The sequence below is a fragment of the Salmo salar genome, unplaced genomic scaffold (assembly GCF_965601325.2).
Source record: "Salmo salar unplaced genomic scaffold, fSalSal1 ptg000005l, whole genome shotgun sequence".
NCBI classification, from domain to species: Eukaryota; Metazoa; Chordata; class Actinopteri; order Salmoniformes; family Salmonidae; genus Salmo; species Salmo salar.
Window position 1 is genome coordinate 634,789 of NW_027675309.1, and position 13,901 is coordinate 648,689.

The window sequence follows — 13,901 nt, forward strand, 5'->3', positions numbered from 1 at the left end:
CCTCCGCTCTCTCCACTGGCTTCCAGTTGAAGCTCGCATCCACTACAAGACCATGGTGCTTGCCTACGGAGCTGTGAGGGGAACGGCACCTCCGTACCTTCAGGCTCTGATCAGGCCCTACACCCAAACAAGGGCACTGCATTCATCCACCTCTGGCCTGCTCGCCTCCCTACCTCTGAGGAAGCACAGTTCCCGCTCAACCCAGTCAAAACCCAGTCAAAACTGTTCGCTGCTCTGGCACCCCAATGGTGGAACAAGCTCCCTCACGACGCCAGGACAGCGGAGTCAATCACCACCTTCCGGAGACACCTGAAACCCCACCTCTTTAAGGAATACCTAGGATAGGATAAAGTAATCCTTCTAACCCCCCCCCCCTTAAAATATTTAGATGTACTATTGTAAAGTGGTTGTTCCACTGGATATCATAAGGTGAATGCACCAATTTGTAAGTCGCTCTGGATAAGAGCGTCTGCTAAATGCCTTAAATGTAAAATGTAAATGGTCTGATGAAACAAAAATAGAACTCTTTGGCCATAATGACCATCGTTATGTTTGGAGGAAAAAGGGGGAGGCTTGCAAGCCGAAGAACACCATCCCAACCGTGAAGCCCGGGGGTGGCAGCATCATGTTGTAGGGGTGCTTGCTGCAGGAGAGACTGGTGCACTTCACAAAAATAGATGGCTTCATGAGGAAGAAAATTATGTGGATATATTGAAGCAACATCTCAACACATCAGTCAGGAAGTTAAAGCTTGTTTGCAAATGGGTCTTCCAAATGGACAATGACCCCAAGTATACTTCCAAAGTTGTGTCAAAATGGCTTAAGGGCAACAAAGTCAAGGTATTGGAGTGGCCATCACAAAGCCCTGACGTCAATCCCATAGACAATTTGTGGGCAGAACTGAAAAACCGTGTGCCCAGGCCGGCGGAGATACAATCTTCGGCAAAATCATTCGCAAGGAGATTCCTGCAAAAATATTATTTGAAGATAAATATTATTTGAAGATAAAACCGTGTGCCCAGGCCGGCGGAGATACAATCTTCGGCAAAATCATTCGCAAGGAGATTCCTGCAAAAATATTATTTGAAGATAAATATTAATTGAAGATAAATACTATTTGAAGATAAAATATTATTTGAAGAAAAATATTATTTGAAGATAAATATTATTTGAAGATAATAAACATATAAACATATTCAAAGATGACAAAAAATGTAATGTGATACAATTTTGTATCACTTATTTTCAATTTAAATCCGTATAATAAAATGATAGCAATACCAAGGCTAAACATACAGTCTTGGAACTGTACGTTGACAATGGTTAAGGTAAAATTCAATTACAGTTAATAAAATAATATAGAAAATATTTACACAAGAAGCAACCTATTATCACACAGTCAAACTCTCATTTCATTTAGTAAGTTGACCATTCTGCCGTTCTCACTGTTAAACATCACAGTGTTCAATACAACGGCTCTTTAATTCAAAGGAAAAAATTACTATAAATAGACATCCTAAAGAATACATTTCAATACATTTCTTTAAAAAACAAAACAATAAAATAATATACTGTATTTTGGATATTTCATTTAGTGATTACCTGACTCAGTTACACCAGCTCTGTCAGGAGGAATGGGCCAAAATTCACCTAACTTATTGTGGGAAGCTTGTGGAAGGCTACCCGAAACGTATGACCCAAGTTAAACAATTTAAAGGGAATGCTACCAAATACTAATTGAGTGTATGTAAACTTCTGACCCACTGGGAATGTGATGAAAGAAATAAAAGCTGAAATAAATCAAATCAAATCAAATGTATTTATATAGCCCTTCTTACATCAGCTGATATCTCAAAGTGCTGTACAGAAACCCAGCCTAAAACCCCAAACAGCAAGCAATGCATGTGAAAGAAGCACGGTGGCTAGGAAAAACTCCCTAGAAAGGCCAAAAACCTAGGAAGAAACCTAGAGAGGAACCAGGCTATGAGGGGTGGCCAGTCCTCTTCTGGCTGTGCCGGGTGGAGATTATAACAGCACATGGCCAAGATGTTCAAATGTTCATAAATGACCAGCATGGTCAAATAATAATAATCATAGTAGTTGTCGAGGGTGCAACAAGTCAGTAACACAAGAGTAAGTGTCAGTTGGCTTTTTCATAGCCGATCTTTGAGAGTATCTCTACCGCTCCTGCTGTCTCTAGAGACTTGAAAACAGCAGGTCTGGGACAGGTAGCACGTCCGGTGAACAGGTCAGGGTTCCAAAGCTGTAGGCAGAACAGTTGGAACTGGAGCAGCAGCAATGCATGGTGAACTGGGGACAGCAAGGAGTCATCAAGCCAGGTAGTCCTGAGGCATGGTCCTAGGGCTCAGGTCCTCCGAGAGAAAGAAAGAGAGAAAGAGAGAATTAGAGAGAGCATATTTAAATTCACACAGGACACCGGAAAAAACAAGAGAATTACTCCAGATGTGACAGACTGACCCTAGCCCCCCGACACATAAACTACTGCAGCATAAATACTGGAGGCTGAGACAGGAGGGGCCAAGAGACACTGTGGCCCTATCCGATGAAACTCCCGGACAGGGCCAAACAGGTAGGATATAACCCCACCCAGTTTGCCAAAGCACAGCCCCCACATCACTGGAGGGATATCTCCAACCACCAACATACCATCCCGGGACAAGGCCGAGTATAGCCCACAAAGATCTCTGCCACGGCACAACCCAAGGGGGGTGCCAACCCAGACAGGAAGACCACATCTGTGACTCAACCCACTCAAGTGACGCACCCTTCCCAGGGACGGCATGGAAGAACACCATTAAGCCAGTGACTCAGCCCCTGTAATAGGGGTAGAGGCAGAGAATCCCAGTGGAAAGAGGGGAACCGGCCAGGCAGAGACAGCAAGGGCAGTTCGTTGCTCCAGCCTTTCCATTCACCTTCACACCCCTGGGCCAGACTACACTTAATCATAGGACCTACTGAAGAGATATGTCTTCAGTAAAGAATTAAAGGTTGAGACTGAGTCTGCGTCGCTGACATGGGTAGGCAGACAATTCCATAAAAATGGAGCTCTATAGGAGAAAGCCCTGCCTCCAGCTGTTTGCTTAGAAATTCTAGGAACAATTAGAAGGCCCGCGTTTTGTGACCGTAGCGTACGTGTAGGTATGTACGGCAGGACCAAATCGGAAAGATAGGTAGGAGCAAGCCCATGTAATGCTTTGTAGGTTAGCAGTAGAACCTTGAAATCAGCCCTTGCCTTAATTGGAAGCCAGTGTAGGGAGGCTAGCACTGGAGTAATATGATCAATTTTTTTGGTTCTAGTCAGGATTCTAGCAGCCGTATTTAGCACTAACTGAAGTTTATTTAGTGCTTTATCCGGGTAGCCAGAAAGTAGAGCATTGCAGTAGTCCAGCCTAGAAGTAACAAAGGTATGGATTAATTTTTCTGCGTCATTTTTGGACAGAAAGTTTCTGATTTTTGCAATGTTACGTAGATGGAATAAAGCTGTCCTTGAAACAGTCTTGATATGTTCTTCAAAAGAGAGATCAGGGTCCAGAGTTACGCCGAGGTCCTTCACAGTTTTATTTGAGACAACTTTACAACCATCCAGATTAATTGTCAGATTCAGCAGAAGATATCTTTGTTTCTTGGGACCTAGAACAAGCATCTCTGTTTTGTCCAAGTTTAAAAGTAGAACGTTTGCAGCCATCCACTTCCTTATGTCTGAGACACAGGCTTCTAGCGAGGGGAATTTTGGGGCTTCACCATGTTTCATTGAAATGTACAGCTGTGTGTCATCCGCATAGCAGTGAAATTTAACATTTTGTTTTCGAATGACATCCCCAAGAGGTAAAATATATAGTGAAAACAATAATGGTCCTAAAACGGAACCTTGAGGAACACCAAAATTTACAGTTGATTTGTCAGAGGACAAACCATTCACAGAGACAAACTGATATCTTTCCGACAGATAAGATCTAAACCAGGCCAGAACTTGTCCATGTAGACCAATTTGGGTTTCCAATCTCTCCAAAAGAATGTGGTGACCGATGGTATCAAAAGCAGCGCTAAGATCTAGGAGCACGAGGACAGATGCAGAGCCTCGGTCTGACGTCATTAAAATGTCATTTACCACCTTCACAAGTGCAGTCTCAGTGCTATGATGGGGTCTAAAACCAGACTGAAGCGTTTCGTATACATTGTTTGTCTTCAGGAAGGCAGTGAGTTGCTGCGCAACAGCTTTTTCTAAAATGTTTGAGAGGAATGGAAGATTCGATACAGGCCGATAGTTTTTTTATAATTTCTGGGTCAAGATTTGGCTTTTTCAAGAGAGGCTCTATTACTGCCACTTTTAGTGAGTTTGGTACACATCCGGTGGATAGAGAGCCGTTTATTATGTTCAACATAGGAGGGCCAAGCACAGAAAGCAGCTCTTTCAGTAGTTTAGTTGGAATAGGGTCCAGTATGCAGCTTGAAGGTTTAGAGGCCATGATTATTTTCATCATTGTGTCAAGAGATATAGTACTAAAACACTTTAGTGTCTCCCTTGATCCTAGGTCCTGGCAGAGTTGTGCAGACTCAGGACAATGGAGCTTTGGAGGAATACGCAGATTTAAAGAGGAGTCTGTAATTTGCTTTCTAATGATCATGATCTTTTCCTCAAAGAAGTTCATGAATTCATTACTGCTGAAGTGAGAGCCATCCTCTCTTGGGGAATGCTGCTTTTTAGTTAGCTTTGCGACAGTATCAAAAAGAAATTTCGGATTGTTCTTATTTTCCTCAATTAAGTTGGAAAAATAGGATGATCGAGCAGCAGTGAGGGCTCTTCGATACTGCACGGTACTGTCTTTCCAAGCTAGTCGGAAGACTTCCAGTTTGGTGTGGCGCCATTTCCGTTCCAATTTTCTGGAAGCTTGCTTCAGAGCTCGTGTATTTTCTGTATACCAGGGAGCTAGTTTCTTATGACAGATGTTTTTAGTTTTTAGGGGTGCAACTGCATCTAGGGTATTGCGCAAGGTTAAATTGAGTTCCTCGGTTAGGTGGTTAACTGATTTTTGTCCTCTGACGTCCTTGGGCAGGCAGAAGGAGTCTGGAACGGCATCAAGGAATCTTTGGGTTGTCTGAGAATTTATAGCACAACTTTTAATGCTTCTTGGTTGGGGTTTGAGCAGATTATTTGTTGCGATTGCAAACGTAATAAAATGGTGGTCCGATAGTCCAGGATTATGAGGAAAAACATTAAGATCCACAACATTTATTCCATGGGACAAAACTAAGTCCAGAGTATGACTGTGGCAGTGAGTAGGTCCAGAGACATGTTGGACAAAACCCACTGAGTCGATGATGGCTCCGAAAGCCTTTTGGAGTGGGTCTGTGGACTTTTCCATGTGAATATTAAAGTCACCAAAAATTAGAATATTATCTGCGATGACTACAAGATCCGATAGGAATTCAGGGAACTCAGTGAGGAACACTGCATATGGCCCAGGAGGCCTGTAAACAGTAGCTATAAAAAGTGAGTGTGTAGGCTGCATAGATTTCATGACTAGAAGCTCAAAAGACGAAAACGTCATTGTTTTTTTTTTTTGTAAATTGAAATTTGCTATCGTAAATGTTAGCAACACCTCCGCCTTTGCCGGATGAACGGGGGGTATGGTCACTAGTGTAACCAGGGGGTGAGGCCTCATTTAACACAGTAAATTCATCAGGCTTAAGCCATGTTTCAGTCAGGCCAATCACATCAAGATTATGATCAGTGATTAGTTCATTGACTATAACTGCCTTGGAAGTGAGGGATCTAACATTAAGCAACCCAATTTTGAGATGTGAGGTATCACAATCTCTTTCAATAATGGCAGGAATGGAGGAGGTCTTTATTCTAGTGAGATTGCTAAGGCGAACACCGCCATGTTTAGTTTTGCCCAACCTAGGTCGAGGCACAGACACGGTCTCAATGGGGAAAGCTGAGCTGAATACACTGACTGTGCTAGTGGCAGACTCCACTAAGCTGGCAGGCTTACTAACAGCCTGCTGCCTGGCCTGCACCCTATTTCATTGTGGAGCTAGGGGAGAAATCCCTACATCCATAACTAGCGGTTTCCTCATTACCAGATATACTACATCCATAACTAGTGGTTTCCTCATTAGCAGATATACTACATCCACAACTAGTGGTTTCCTCATTACCAGATATACTACATCCATGACTAGTGGTTTCCTCTTTAGAATGGAGGAGTTTCTACAACCAAATTGCGTGTGCATCGCTGCAATTTTAGCAAACACAGAAAGGGGCCTATATTGGAGGCCAAAAGTCATCTGGCACACTGCTTAGGTCTTGACTGTCTTAAGATAGTCTTGTCAAATGTTGTACAACTTCATGGGTACTCTCTGGTCATCCCTTTTTACCTCAAATAAACAGTGGATTTCTGCTGTTGTGGGCATTTAACCATCTGTATGACTTTGTTGTTCACACAGGAGAGATGGGACTATCGTGGATCCTCTGGGGAGCCTCAACAACCTCATGATGCTGACGAGGCAGAGAAGAGTCTCTCCAGATCAGAACTCCTCAAGAAACACCTGCAGAGACCCACAGGGAAGAAATCTCACTGCTGCTCTGACTGTGGGAAAAGATTCACCTCATCAGAAAAACTTAAAATACATCAAAGAATTCACACTGAAGAGAAACCTTTTGGCTGTTCTCAATGTGGGAAGAGTTTTACCAAGTCAAGAAGCCTGATATCACATCAGAGAACACACACAGGAGAGAAACCTTTTAGCTGTAATCAATGTGGAAGGAGTTATGCCCTGTTAGGTAGCCTGACAGCACACCATAGAACACACACAGGAGAGAAATCATATAGCTGTACTCAATGTGGGAAGAGTTTTTTTTGTTCTAGCAGTCTGAAGGTACACCATAGAACACACACAGGAGAGAAATCATATAGCTGTGATCAATGTGGGAAGAGTTTTTTTCGTTCTAGCCATCTGAAGATACACCATAGAACACACACAGGAAAGAAATCTTTTAGCTGTGATCAATGTGGGAAGAGTTTTACTACAACTAGCAGTCTGACTAAACACCAGAGAACACACACAGGAGAGAAACCTTATGGCTGTGATCAGTGTGACAAGAGATACTTTGATAAAACGCTCTCTGATTAAACACCAGAAAATTCATGAAGGAGTTGTTCCATGATATCAATGAATTAATGTCACAATGTAGAATGTTTAAACATTGTAGTAGGAGTATTTTAATGATGTCACAATGTAGAACCCTAAACGTTTGTCCCCTGTTCTATTGATTTCAACATGATATGGATATTAGCCTCAGGGGGAAAATCCAGACTCTGAATTGGAAGAGTTACTATTTATGAGATTTAACAAAAAGTGACAAAAAAAATGTATTACACTTACCATGTTGGTGACCCACTTGAATCAAAATGCAACACTTCGAAATGTTTAGGTTTTCAATATATCACCAACTGTTTCTGCTTATTGGTTATTGATTTGGACACGTTAAAACTGTGTTTTGACATTGGGGATATCAACACCTAGCAACATGTCATTGAAAAGACGTTGAAAATAAGACTATGCCCGACATCCAATATATGTTCGTTGTAGTTGAAAGTGAAAGTTGAAAAGAGGTATTTTCTGGTCGTTTTTTCAATGACTTGAAAACAGCTTCATTTCAACGTACTTGCAGCCTATACACATGGACGCAGTATAATAAATTGGTCTATAATCAATTTTATTAACAATCCTACATCACTCCAGTATTTATTTACAACATTCAAGTGCTAATTGTCTTTATTCCACTACTGAAGAAGCATGACTCAAATCACCTCATATTTATAAAAAATAAAATAAAAAAGTACAATTTTTTTTTAATGAAATATATGCATTCACTACTGTACGTCGCTCTGGATAAGAGCGTCTGCTAAATGACTAAAATGTAAAATGTAAAAAATTTAAAACATTCAGCCTGACAAAATCAGATTTTTTTTATTATTTCATGCCTCACCATTAGGTTCTTTATTGTCAATATGTATTAACAAAGGGGTGTACATTTGGTTTTGATATTTCATATTTACAATTCATGTAATACTTATTCATGCAACCAACTGACAATTTTTGGGTACAATTATATTGATATTGTTATCCTGCTTTTAGAATATCAGGGTTCATTCTCAGATGTGCCAACCCAAATGTACTAGAGCATGACATTGGGGACTGGGCCCCGATCCAACAACATGCCTATCTAGTGAACCCTGAATAGAGAGAGAAGCTCTGCAGTGAGGTGGAAAGTTACTATGGATATTTCAGGAGTTTCCTCTTGAAATCAGACATGTCTGTGGTGAGGACAACTTGGTTGCTGATTGTCTCAAGGGTGGGCAGTTAAAAAGTTGAGTGTTTTGTGTTTAGCCAGTGCATTGCCATGGATCACAATTTATTATGACTGCATGTTTTTCCGTATTGGAGATGAGTTTTGTTTGGGCTCGTTCCAAGGGGACGAGAGTTCTAGAAGCTAGTGAGTTTTAGGAAGACGAGAGTTCTAGAAGCTAGTGAGTTTTAGGAAGACGAGAGTTCTAGAAGCTAGTGAGTTTTAGGAAGACGAGAGTTCTAGAAGCTAGTGAGTTTTAGGAAGACGAGAGTTCTAGAAGCTAGTGAGTTTTAGGAAGACGAGAGTTCTAGAAGCTAGTGAGTTTTAGGAAGACGAGAGTTCTAGAAGCTAGTGAGTTTTAGGAAGATGAGAGTTCTAGAAGCTAGTTAGTTTTAGGAAGACGAGAGTTCTAGAAGCTAGTGAGTTTTAGGAAGACGAGAGTTCTAGAAGCTAGTGAGTTTTAGGAAGACGAGAGTTCTAGAAGCTAGTGAGTTTTAGGAAGACGAGAGTTCTAGAAGCTAGTGAGTTTTAGGAAGACGAGAGTTCTAGAAGCTAGTGAGTTTTAGGAAGACGAGAGTTCTAGAAACTAGTGAGTTTTAGGAAGACGAGAGTTCTAGAAGCTAGTGAGTTTTAGGAAGGATTCTATGGAAAGAAAAAGGACAAAAAATACGATTGTATATTATTATTTAGAAATACGTGTTTTTTTTAATTCTTTTTAATAGTTGACAGCCAGTAGACACCATGTTTATATTGGTGAAGGTGAAGCATTGTAGTTGATTATATTGGGAAATTAAATTGTTTTCTGTTGGTGGTAAGCAAACTTGTCCAAAAGAAATGTAGGATATATTTGTTGTCTTAAGGGGGAAGGTGTTACAGGCTTTGGTTTTTCCATTTATGTTTTGAAGTTGGACTTTAGCACGTCTAGCTCGTTAGCACGTCTAGCTCGTTAGCACGTCTAGCTCGTTAGCACGTCTAGCTCGTTCGCACGTAGGACGCACTGATTGGTGTCACCTCGTTAGTCAGTATGTGTTACACCTGTGCTGGCTTGTCCATCTCGTTAGTGGGAAGGTGTTTCACCTGAGCTGGTCCAGGTTCTATTTAAGAGTGTCTGGCCCAGTGCTCCAGTTGTCTTGATACATGTGGAGAGTCAACACCTTTAGTTGCTCCACCTTTTTGGTTTGCTTCCTGTCTTTAAGTTTGGTGTGGGTTTTTCTTTTGTTTTCCTCTTCTTGGGCAGATTTAGTGGGTCTCATGGTGGGTGTCTTTTATGTCCCAGTTGTTGTTACTAGTCAACTTCCAGTGGACACCCCCATAGTGTCTTTCAGAACCCCTCCTAAAACCCCACCTGTTTAGTTGTGGTTGTTGTCAGTGAGTCTTTGTTAGTCCCTCTTCTGTTTGAGAAACATTTGAGATTTTTCTTGGTGGGGAACGTAACAACAAACAATGTAGTAAAACAAGCTGGTATTTTGGGTTGGATATTGCATCCAATTCTTAGTATTTTAATCGATGGCATTTCCATCTTTCAGTTGTTAACCTTCTGTTTTTTATCCACTTATGTTTGTTGTGGTAAATAATTGTTTATTTTTGTTTTTTCCTATGAAGCCATTGTGTTGGATCCATGTCTGAAATGTGCTGTATAAATAAAGCTTGATTTGATTTCAACAAATGAACCCAATGACTGGCCAATCAACAGACTCCTGGTCCCTCTTAGTATGAAAATCAGTATCACGTTTCAAGCCTGCTGAAGACCTGGCACCTAAATGTGACTTCTGTCATCTGATCACTCCAAGCTGCATTAGGTTCAGATCTACCAGGATGGGCCTTTGACAGTCTGGATGCAGCCAGGCCACTGAATATAAATAAGCAACGTAAAGAGATGAATGAGTGGGGAAAAAACAATTTCATAAGAAATGAAGTCACATGTGTTTAGCAGTTGTTGTTGCGGGTGTAGTGAAATGCTTGTGTTCGTAGCTCCAACAGTGCAGTAATATCTAACAATTTCACAGCAAATACCTAATACACACAAATCTAAGTAATGGAATAAGAATAAGAATATATAAATATATGGACGAGCAATGTCAACGCTGCATAGACAGATACAGTAGAATAGAATACAGTATATACATATGAGATGAGTAATACATAGACAGATACAGTAGAATAGGATAGAATACAGTATATACATATGAGATGAGTAATACATAGACTAAGATACAGTAGAATAGGATAGAATACAGTATATACATATTAGATGAGTAATACATAGACAGATACAGTAGAATAGTATAGAATACAGTATATACATATGAGATGAGTAATACATAGACTAAGATACAGTAGAATAGGATAGAATACAGTATATACATATGAGATGAGTAATACATAGACAGATACAGTAGAATAGGATAGAATACAGTATATACATATGAGATGAGTAATACATAGACAGATACAGTAGAATAGTATAGAATACAGTATATACATATGAGATGAGTAATACATAGACAGATACAGTAGAATAGTATAGAATACAGTATATACATATGAGATGAGTAATACATAGACAGATACAGTAGAATAGTATAGAATACAGTATATACATATGAGATGAGTAATACATAGACTAAGATACAGTAGAACAGTATAGAATACAGTATATACATATGAGATGAGTAATGCCAGATATTTATAGCCGAGGCCAGATACTTTTTCACAACATTTCCAACCGAGACCATCAGGTTTGTCGGCATGATTAGTGATCATACTGTAGCTCAAACCTACTGTGACTGTTGAATGTCTGACGACGACCTAACTTTATAGTAGTTTGTAGCCTACCTACCAGAATCTGCTCGTCTTTCCTTCAAATCATCACATTTATCTGTCTTCTAATGCAGTGGTGTAAAGTACTTCAGTAAAAATACTTTAAAGTACTACTTAAGTCGTTTTTGGGGGTATCTGTCCTTTACTATCTATATTTTTAACAACTTTTACTTTTAATTCACTACATTCAAAAAGAAAATTAAGTACTTTTTACTGCATACATTTTCCCTGACACCCAAAAGTACTCGTTGCATTTTGAATGCTTAGCAGGACAGAAAATTGTCCAATTTGCACAATTATCAAGAGAACAACCCTGGTCATCCCTACTGCCTCTGATCTGGCAGACTCACTAAACACAAATGCTTCATTTTTAAATGATGTCTGAGTGTTGGAGTGTGACTCTGGCTATCCGTAAATTAAAATAACAAGAAAATTGTGCCGTCTGGTTTGCTTAATAAAAGGAATTTTAAACTATCACTTCTTTACTTTTACTATTGATGCTTAATTAAGTATATTTTAGCAATTACATTTACTTTTGATACTTAATTATATTTGAAACCAAATACTTTGACTTTTACTGAAGAAGTATTTTACTGGGTGACTTTCCCTTTTAATTGAGTCATTTTCTATTAAGGTGTCTTTACTTTTACTCAAGTATGAGAATTGAGTACTTTTTCCACCACTGTTCTAATATTCTAGAGACATATGAGCCACAGTTTCAACAGACATTTTGTAACTGCGTGGGCTACAAAGTTACTTTCAATTTCATATAAGGAAATAATGTAACGGTCACTGGGTGAATTCGTTTTGCATTGCCCGGCTCCCCGGGTGAGCAGAGTTTACGCATTTTAGACCATTCCATTGTGCCTTAAAATAAAACTCCACTCACCTGTAGCACCGGGCCATGCAAAACGAACTTTCCACTGTCGCAGGGCACTGAGACACAGAGTTCTAAACCCAGATGCGTTTCTTCAAGACATCTCTCTTACATTATTTTTGATAAACATATAATTTACTGGAAACCAATTTTAGCTGTGCTTTTTCCTCCAGAATGTGAGTTACTGTAGGACTATAATAATTGTTAACAGGCCTACAAACCCAAAAGGTTTTAATTTGAGAATGTTAATTTCTATGCCTCAAATATTAAACTGTCTTAAAATATTTAATGATTAGTTGAATCAGGTGTGTAAGTGCTGGTAAGAACAAAAGGATTGAGAAACCCTGAGATAAACATAAAACCATATAATGTAAAAGCTCCTCCACCATCTTTACCAGACGTTTTACTGATAACATGTAGACCTACTGATTAGTTTCCACTTTGAAAACTGCTGTCTGTCAGCAACTCAGCTCAAGTAGCAGTTCTACTAACTAGTAATATCTCATTCCTGGTATTCATTCTCTTACTCTGTCGATTAGAATAAATTAATGTTCAGAAACACTTACTTTATTTTTCAATAATCTCCATATAGTGTCTTCTGCTCTGTCGTCTCAAAATGGATCCTGAACAAAAGAACAACTTTACTTTCGGTTTCAATCAGCCGTCTCCCCACCCTGAAAATAAAGTGTTTTATTGGTATCATCCACTAGATGGCAGTAAACACCTGCTGAACCTAGACTTTACAACAATGTGTTCTGTTTTATACAGGCAGTGTCCCAGAGGAGGAGTGCTGATCTAGGATCAGGTCCCCCTCTCCATGTAATCTGATTCATTATGATCTAGGATCAGGTCCCCCCTCTCCATTTAATCTGATTCATTATGATCTAGGATCAGGTCCCCCTCTCCAAGTAATCTGATTCATTATGATCTAGGATCAGGTCCCTCCTCTCCATGTAATCTGATTCATTATGATCTAGGATCAGGTCCCCCCTCTCCATTTAATCTGATTCATTATGATCTAGGATCAGGTCCCCCTCTCCATGTAATCTGATTCATTATGACATAGGATCAGGTCCCCCCTCTCCAAGTAATCTGATTCATTATGATCTAGGATCAGGTCCCCCCTCTCCATGTAATCTGATTAATTATGATCTAGGATCAGGTCCCCCCTATCCATGTAATCTGATTCATTATGATCTAGGATCAGGTCCCCCCTCTCCATGTAATCTGATTCATTATGATCTAGGATCAGGTCCTCCTCTCCATGTAATCTGATTCATTATGATCTAGGATCAGGTCCCCCCTCTCCATGTAATCTGATTCATTATGATCTAGGATCAGGTCCCCCTCTCCATGTAATCTGATTCATTATGATCTAGGATCAGGTCCCCCCTCTCCATGTAATCTGATTCATTATGATCTAGGATCAGGTCCCTCCTCTCCATGTAATCTGATTCATTATGATCTAGGATCAGGTCCCTCCTCTCATTGTAATCTGATTCATTATGACATAGGATCAGGTCCCCCCTCTCCATGTAATCTGATTCATTATGATCTAGGATCAGTTCCCCCTCTCCATGTAATCTGATTCATTATGATCTAGGATCAGGTCCCCCCTCTCCATGTAATCTGATTCATTATGATCTAGGATCAGGTCCCCCCTCTCCATGTAATCTGATTCATTATGATCTAGGATCAGGTCCTCCTCTCCATGTAATCTGATTCATTATGACATAGGATCAGGTCCCCCCTCTCCATGTTATCTGATTCATTATGATCTAGGATCAGGTCCCCCCTCTCCATGTAATCTGATTCATTATGATCTAG

General features: G+C 40.0%; 2 long non-coding RNA genes across 2 annotated transcripts in view; both read right to left on the reverse strand.

Annotated features, from left to right (window-relative positions):
* The window catches only part of LOC123735945 (uncharacterized), a 284,243-nt gene that overhangs the window by 194,519 nt on the left and 75,823 nt on the right, over positions 1-13,901 (reverse strand). The gene's annotated exons all lie outside the window — the stretch shown is intronic.
* LOC145865977 (uncharacterized) lies at positions 1,214-12,894 on the reverse strand. The gene is made up of 2 exons (XR_014383115.1): positions 12,641-12,894; positions 1,214-2,372 (listed from the first exon to the last, which is right to left on the reverse strand). It is a non-coding gene; the product is annotated as an uncharacterized LOC145865977 (long non-coding RNA).